Source organism: Lampris incognitus, chromosome 15 (assembly GCF_029633865.1).
Source record: "Lampris incognitus isolate fLamInc1 chromosome 15, fLamInc1.hap2, whole genome shotgun sequence".
In the NCBI taxonomy this organism is placed as follows: domain Eukaryota; kingdom Metazoa; phylum Chordata; class Actinopteri; order Lampriformes; family Lampridae; genus Lampris; species Lampris incognitus.
In genome coordinates this window covers 8,918,903-8,927,249 of record NC_079225.1, presented here as the reverse complement: position 1 = coordinate 8,927,249, position 8,347 = coordinate 8,918,903, and positions in this window count along the sequence as shown.

Sequence of the window (8,347 nt, the reverse complement as noted above, 5' to 3'; positions counted from 1 at the left end):
GGGCAGATGTACTCACAGGTAACAGTTCAGCACTAGATTGGACCCTGGCCACATACCCCTGTCACCTCTCTTGGTATGTGAGTGGGAATTACGGAAAAACTCAACAGCCGGTAGTGATCATTACCTAATATTTAGTAATATGTGTCTGTAAATGTATACATGTGCACAGAGAAGTAAAGGTAGAGGAAAGAGAAGAGATGTGAACATTTAGTAAAGTAAAATGGGATCAATTTGGGTGTCTTTATGCATGCTCAATAATCCAGGTAAGAAAATCACAGAAAGTTGAGTCAGTCCATCTGGACACAAGGTTTCTTGAGAGAGAGACGTTTCATCGCTCATCTAAGTGACCTCTTCAGTCTCAACTGACCGCAGGTGTCCCCACCCTTATAAACAATACAGTGACTGCAGGTACCCCCACCCTTACAGACAATACATCACATTACAGTCATTTAGCTGACGCTTTTACCCAAAGCGACTTACAATAAGTACATTTAATCTAGGAAATCAGGAGAACTACTAGTCATCAGAGGTCATAAGTGCACCTAAAGAAGCATCTAGAGCAAAACCAGTGCTAAAGTAAAAATGCAAGAGAGAGGTTTTGTCTTTTTTTTTAATGAGTGAATACAATAAGCGCTAAGAACAAGTAACAGGGTAACCCAAAGGAGTTGAATCAAGTGCAACTGGACTTGGTATTCAACTCCTTTGAATAACCATGACCTGGATGAATGAGAACATTCACAGACAAGTAACAGGGTAGTAGTTCTTAAAGAGGTGAGTTTTCAACCTGTGCCGAAAGATGGGCAGCGACTTCGCTGTCCTGACATCAGTGGGGAGTTCATTCCAACACTGTGGGGCCAGGACAGAAAAGAACCGCGACCAGGTCGATTGGCAGCAAGGGCCTCTGACCGACGGGGCAACCAGGTGTCCCGAGGAAGTAGAGCGAAGTGGTCGGGCGGGGGTGTAGGGCTTAACCATGGCCTGGAGATAGGAAGGAGCTGTTCCTTTCACTGCCCTGTAGGCTAGGACCAGAGTCTTAAACTGGATGCGAGCAGCTACTGGGAGCCAGTGTAGGGACATGAGAAGGGGAGTTGTGTGGGAGAACTTAGGGCGGTTGATCACCAGACAAGCTGCAGCTTTCTGAACAAGTTCCAGAGGTCTGATGGCCGACGCTGGGGCGCCAGCATGGAGGGAGTTGTCGTAGTCCAGCCGGGAGATGACCAGAGCCTGGATGAGCACCTGTGCCATCTCGTTGGTGAGGAATGGGTGAATCCTCCTGATGTTATAGAGGAGAAATCTGCAGGAGCGAGCAACCGGTGCAACGTTTTCAGCAAAAGACAGTTGGTCGTCCAGGATCACCCGAGTTGGCGTCACCACGGTGTTGTCAATGGTGATGGCCAGGTCTCGGTGCGGGCAACCTTTCCCCGGGAGGAACACCAGCTCTTTCTTGTCCAGATTTAGCTTCAGGTGGTGTGTCGCCATCCACTCTGAGATGTCAGTCAAGCACGCAGCAATGCGTGTCTCTACTTGTGTGTCAGAGGGAGGAAAGGACAAAATCAGCTGGGTGTCATCGGCATAACAATGGTAAGAGAAGTCATGCGAGCGAATAACAGAACCCAGGGATGTCGTGTACAGGGAGAAAACGAGAGGACCCAGAACCGAACCCTGTGGAATGCCTGTAGTCAGTCCGTGAGGCTCCAACACAGATCCCCTCCATGTCACCTGGTAGGAGCAACCCGTCAGGTAGGTTGCAAACATTGAGAGTGCAGAGCCTGTGACACCCAGCCCCTTGAGGGTAGAGAGGAGGATCTGGTGGTTCACTGTGTCGAACGCAGCTGACAGGTCCAGGAGTATCAGGACAGAGAAGAGAGAGTTTGCTCTCGCAGAGTGCAGCGATTCTGTCACTGCAAGGAGGGCCGTCTCTGTCGAGTGACCCACCCTGAACCCAGACTGGTTGGGGTCCAGGAGGTTGTTCTGGTGGAGGTACAAAAAAGTTGGTTAAAGACAGCACGTTCGAAAGTTTTGGATAGAAAAGGTAGAAGGGAAACTGGTCTGTAGTTTTGACAGCAGAGGGGTTAAGTGATGGTTTCTTGAGAAGGGAGGTGACTCCAGTAGTCTTGAAGGCAGATGGAAAGCATCCTGCCTGGAGGGAGGTGTTGATGAGGTGGGTTTGATAGGGAAGGAGTTCACGTGCTATAGACTGAAGAAGAGGGGAGGGGACCGGGTCAAGGGAGCCTTTGGTGGGGCGACTGGATGTGATGAGGTTTAGAACCTCGTTGGGGGAGAGGGGAGCGAGGTGGGATAGGGTGGGATGTGGAGAGGTGAGGGAGGGTGCAGAGGGTGGGATAGTGCAAGCAGCACTAACCGCGTGGTGAGAAAAGGAGGATCTGATGTCGTTACCTTCTTATCAAAGAAGTTAGCAAAGTCAGCAGGGAGAAGGGAGGAAGTAGGAGGAGGAGGTGGGGGTTGAAGAAGTGTAGAGAAGGTTTCAAAAGAGTTTCTTAGGATTAGATGCAGAGGGTAGGATTTTAGAGCGATAGAAGGCAGCCTTAGCAGCAGAAAGGGAGGAGGAGAAAGTGAAAAGAAGAGATTGGAAATTGAGAAGGTCCTCTGGGAGTTTGCCTTTTCTCCATTTGCGCTCTGCCACTCTCAGGCTCCGTCTGTCAATACAGTGACTGCAGGTATCCCACCCTTATAAACAATACAGTGACTGCAGGTGTCCCCACCCTTATAAACAATACAGTGACTGCAGGTATCCCCATACTTATAAACAATACAGTGGCATAACGACCCAAACCAACGATCAGTTTCATATGCAAATTACCATGAACATTAACTAGAGTTTCGATGGCCATGTGTACTATTCACAGAGGATTGGGGAATAGTTGCACTCACAGCATTGTAAGATGGTGACAGATGTACTCTTAGCCCCCCCTCGGTTCAGGGATGGTCGTTCCCTCTTCACATAGATGGCCTCTTTGACTCCCCGTTCAAACCAGCGTTCCTCCCTATCAAAGATGTGCACATCTTCATCCTTGAAAGAGTGGCCACTGGCCTGTAGATGGTGTAGACTGTGGAGTCCTGGCCTGAGGTGTTAGCTCTCCTGTGTTGTGCCATCCTCTTGGCCAGCATCTGTTTGGTTTTCCTGATGTTTGGGCGTCTTCCTGACTTTGACACACGCCCAGTTAGGATAACCACATTTAGCCAGGGCCTGTTTAATGTGGGACTTCTCCCCTTCCCCAGCTGCTGTGTCGGTGGGGATGTTGTCAGCTCGGAGGTGCAGCATCCTGATGACTCCTAGTTTCTGCTCCAGTGGATGATGAGAGTCAAACAATGGTGGACTGGCCATCTGGAGCACCGGGAGTTTGCCCGGTGGGCCGCTTGACAATTGGGGTCCATGCAATGCAAAATATGAAAAACCCCAGCCCCCATTTAAATAAAAATGACCAAGTGTTATGTGTCTGACTGGCCCAGGCAAGTGGGTTGCCGGCCCACTGCAGCTGCCGGCCCACTGCGGCTGGGTATTAAATCTGTCAGCCTCTCTCTCCCAGCCAGTTACTTTTGGTCTGGTCCACTCTACGTTTCCTGAGCCACACCCCTTTCCTGTGTCTGTTAAGTGGCAACATTTGGATAGATAGTGGAGTGGAGCAAGATGGACAAACAAAAAGAGAGAAAAAAACATAAAGGTGGTGCTGAAAAGCGGAAAGAGAATTGGTTGAAGCCCCTTGAGGCTGATGCAGCCATATGGGTGTGACCATTAACTAGAATTTCAATGGCCTTGTGTACAATTCAGAGGATTAGGGAATGTTGCAATCACAGCATTGTAAGATGGCGACAGATGTACTCTTAGCCCCACCAATCGGTTCCCTCTTCACATAGATGGCCTCTTTGACTCCAAACCAGCGTCCCTCCCTATCAAGGATGTGCACATCCTCATCCTTGAAAGAGTAGCCACTGGCCTGTAGATGGGTGTAGACTGCGGAGTCACAACACAGGAGAGCTAACACGTCAGGCCAAGACTCCGCAAAGAGCCAGTATGGGTGAAGGTTTCTGTTCCAACCAAGCAGTTACACACCTGATCCCACTAATCAACCAGTAAAGTCTTTGCTGAGGAACTTGATTAGGAGACACGGGTGTGTAATTGCTTAGTTGGAACAAAAACCTTCACCCACACTGGCCCTTTCTGGATAAGATTGCCCACCCCTTGTTTAGACTGAAGATCAGTGACGTTCAGTCAGGGGAAGCAGGGTAGGTAGTGCCTCACCCAGGATAATAAGAAAAAAATGAAATATCATGATAGTCAAACTTTATTTATTTATTTAGTATTTTTTAAGTTTAATTTGTTAAGATTGTTGTAAAATGATAATTTTTAAAAATAATGTAAAACTTGTTGTTTTATCAATAAAAGGCATGCCCTACTCGGGATGGCTTTCTCCCAGAGCTAGCATTCGTGAATGCAGGCTGCTGAGGCAGAGTCTGCTTGTGCTTCTCTCTGGCACAAATAAATAGAGTTCACTGCCTACCAGGCATGGACCTCACTGCACGTTACTGCTTAGTTTGAGAGATACTTTATTGATCCCCGTGGGGAAATTATGCTCTGCATTTGACCCATCCTAGCTGTGTAGCTAGGAGCAGTTGAGTGATGAAAAGTATCTATCAATAAACGTTGCATCCAGATGAACTGGTTCAATCTTCTTTGAGAGCCTGGGATCTCATTTTAACCCAGGTGTCTTCAGCAAATCTGAACCAATGGCTAGGTGGTGTCCCTGGATAGTATTGTAACGTGCATGGGTAAGTAGACAAGTTAGCCCTTAGCTAACGGGTCGGACTCTTCAGTCGAGCAGTTAGCGACGTCTCCCGCGGTGTGGGTGATACGGGTTAGCGTCCCAGCTGCGGCAGTTCCTGTGGTTGCCCCCCCCCCCCGAATTCGCTACATTGGTGTCAGAAGTGGGATGCGCGCGGACGCGCTTCCCGAAGGAGCGGGGTAGTGTAACGTGCATGGATAAGTAGACACGCTAGCCCTTGGCTAATGGGTTGGACCCTTTAGTCGAGCGGTGCGGGAGATACGGGTTCGCGTCCCGGCTGTTCCTGTGGTTGCCCCCCCGAATTCGCTACACTATCACGGTTGTGTGGTCTGGGTCATCTAGGCTCACCTGTTTCCCATTCCCTGATTTGGCTTGCCATTTCTGCCCCTGCTTTGCTCACCTGTCCCTCATTACGTGATTGGCTTGCTATGTCTGTTCCTTCCCCTGCGTTGCTCTCGTGTTCCCCATTCCCTTATTTGGTTTGCCATTTCTGTCCCTGCCCTGCCTTGCTCACCTGTTCCCCATTCCCTGATTGGCTCTCCAGCAGTTATATATTCTCCCTGGTGCATTGTCAGATTGTACCTGTGGTAGCCAAATGCTTCACATCTCGTCTTCATTGCTGGCTGAATCTACATTCCTGTGTTGTAAGTTTGTTTGCTTTATTAAAACATTGTTCTAACCTAGTCTGTCTCCGCGGTTTGCGTTTGGGTCCTCAATTCCTGCCCCCGGCGTGACAGATAAGACGTCAGGCCCTTCTTTTTCCACTTCCTCGACAAGTTGGCCACTACAGGTGAGACTGGGGAACCCGTAGCACACCCGTGCCTCTGCCAATGGTATTGTTCTCTGTATGTGAAGTACGTGACTGAAGACAGTTTCAGGAGCAGGTTCACTTGGTCGGTGTTAAGGGTGGTCCTACTGCTAAAGGTGGAGTTATTTTGTGGATGGATGTGGGTATGTGTCCTGGTTGCTGCACTAGCGCCTCCTCTGTTCGGTCGGGGGGGAGGGGGAACTGTGGGGGAATGGCGTGATCCTCCCACACGCTACGTCCCCCTGGTGAAAAGAAGGGGCTGGCGACTCCACATGTATCGGAGGAGACGTGGTGGTCTCTAGCCCTCCCGGATCGGCAGAGGGGTGGAGTAGCGACCGGGATGGCTCGGAAGAGTGGGGTAATTAGCCAGATACAATTGCGGAGAAGTGTGGGGGGGCGGTGTACTGTACAGTGGATGCAAAATGAGTAAAGACGACTGTGCCTCGTATCCCCTTGCCTGGTGATGCTCTGCGCATGTGAACTGTCCACCAACACCAGTGTGAGAGACATACAGCTGACGGCAAGACCCCACCTACCTCGGATCATGGCGGCTTTCGGTGGACACTGAGTTTAACGTGTGTGCGTCCATGTAATGCGAGTTGAATATTCCTTGTCTCCGTTACACTTTTAGTGTTTATATCGTAACGTGCATGGATAAGAAGGCTCTCGAGTCGGACCCTTTAGTCGACTGGTTAACGTCGTCGCTTGCGGTGCAGGAGATACGGGTTCGCGTCCCGGTTGTGGCGACGGTATCTCGAACTGCCCCCCCCCCCCCGAATTCGCTACATTGGTGTCAGAAGTGGGATGGAGCGACCGTAAGGCCATCGGAAGCGTATGCGCCCTGAGGCGTGAAGGAGCTGATATGCTTAAGCGCGGGGACGCGCTTCCCGAAGGAGGGGGGTTAGTGTAACGTGCATGGATAAGAAGACACGCTGGCCGCTGGCTCGCGAGTCTGACCCTTTAGTCGAGCGGTTAGCGATGTCTCCTGCGGTGCGGGCGACACGGGTTCGCTTCCCGGCCGCGGCAGTTCCTGTGGTTGCGTTGTCCCCCGAATTCGCTACAACATGGTTGTTTGCATATGGCGTCACGAATTACAGACGGGGGGGCAGGAAGTGATTTTCTACATAGGAAGCACCATCACCAACTTTCCAAATGCCTGTTTGGCGTCATTAACTGAGAAACCGCAAGGAGTTTTTAGTGAGTACCTAGAGTTGTTGTTCATGGGGGGGTGCAAGAAATTGACCAAGAAGGCTCGCGAACCGAGGTCGGGAGGATCGGAGTCGGATAACGCGCGTGTGCGTAGTGACCACTCTTCATAACATAAGATCACGTCCAACATGTCTCACTTCCTGTTTACACCTTTCTCTCATAATATCGTCTAAACTAGCACAGTTCGGGCCAAACTAGCTCCATCTCGTCCATCCTGCTTCTCACTTCCTGCCCTCCATCCGAATCCCGCGCGTCATCGGAATCACGTGACTGCAAACAAGCTATTTAGCCACGATCGTATTTCCGTCTGTTTGTGACATGATGCAGAGCTAGCTTGCAGTAGTCAGAGTTGTTACTGCATTCTGACAGCTACTGTTTCCGTGCATTGCGGTGGCTAATTTTGTTTATACCCTTGTACACAATTCCCACTGTTTAGTGACTGTCATTCATTTATTGAACAGTTTTGCTAATTGCTAGCCTATTGCGTTGTCATTAGCCTTTAGCTCTGCATGTTAGCTGCTAGCTTGGGTTTGCTGTTGCTATCTAGCCTATAATTTCTATTAATCAGCCTGTGCTATGTCCGTTGTTGCAGAACCACACAAAGCCCTTTGTATCAGCCTCCTTTTAGCTAGATAGGGAACCTAAACTCTGGACCTGGACTCTGTTGTAGGGTAATGTTATGCAGCCAACAGCTCCCCCTGGGGGCACTGATTGATGTATAACATGCCCCAGTTGCGTTATGGGCACAGCCGGTGAATACACGTTACTAAGCGACACAGCCCGACTCTGTTATTTATATGCACCTACACTTGCAACAGACTCTACGTCTCCTTTTTCCACACTCACCCGAACAACAAGTGTCCTGGCCGACACCCTGAAGTAATTGCTGCCACACCTGTGGATCCATATACTATATGCTCTCACACAATGGTTGGCTCTATTTAACAGTTCATTTGAATGACAGCCCGTAGCAAGAAACAGTTTTTATATCTAGTTTTGGGGTAGAGAAGAGCTAGGCTTCCAACTACATAAGCAGAAGAGTCGACGTGTCGCACCAATCACAATTACTGGCATCGACTGTGCCGATGATCTTGCACTCCTTACGGAATAAATTGAGCAAGCTCAAGGCCCACACGCCTAGAACATGAAGCTGGACTGCGTTGCAAAGAAAACGGAACTGCAAGCCTATAACCAAAAAGAACCAGTGATCATAAAAGCTAAAGATGGCACGACAACAATACAGTAGCAGCGGCTCTACTTCGAGCTCCCCCCGGATGTCCGAGCTCCTCACCCTATCTCTAAGGCTGAGCCCAGACACCCTACGGAGGGAACTCATTTCAGCTGCTTGTATCCACGAGCTAACCCTTTTGGTCACTATCCAAAGCTCATGACCATAGGTGCGGATTGGAACGAAGGTTGACTGGTAAATTGAAAGCTTTGCCTTCCAGCAAGGCTCCCTCTTCACCACAACGGTCCGGTACAACGTCCGCTTTACTGCTGATGCTGCTACAATCTCCCGCTCCATCCT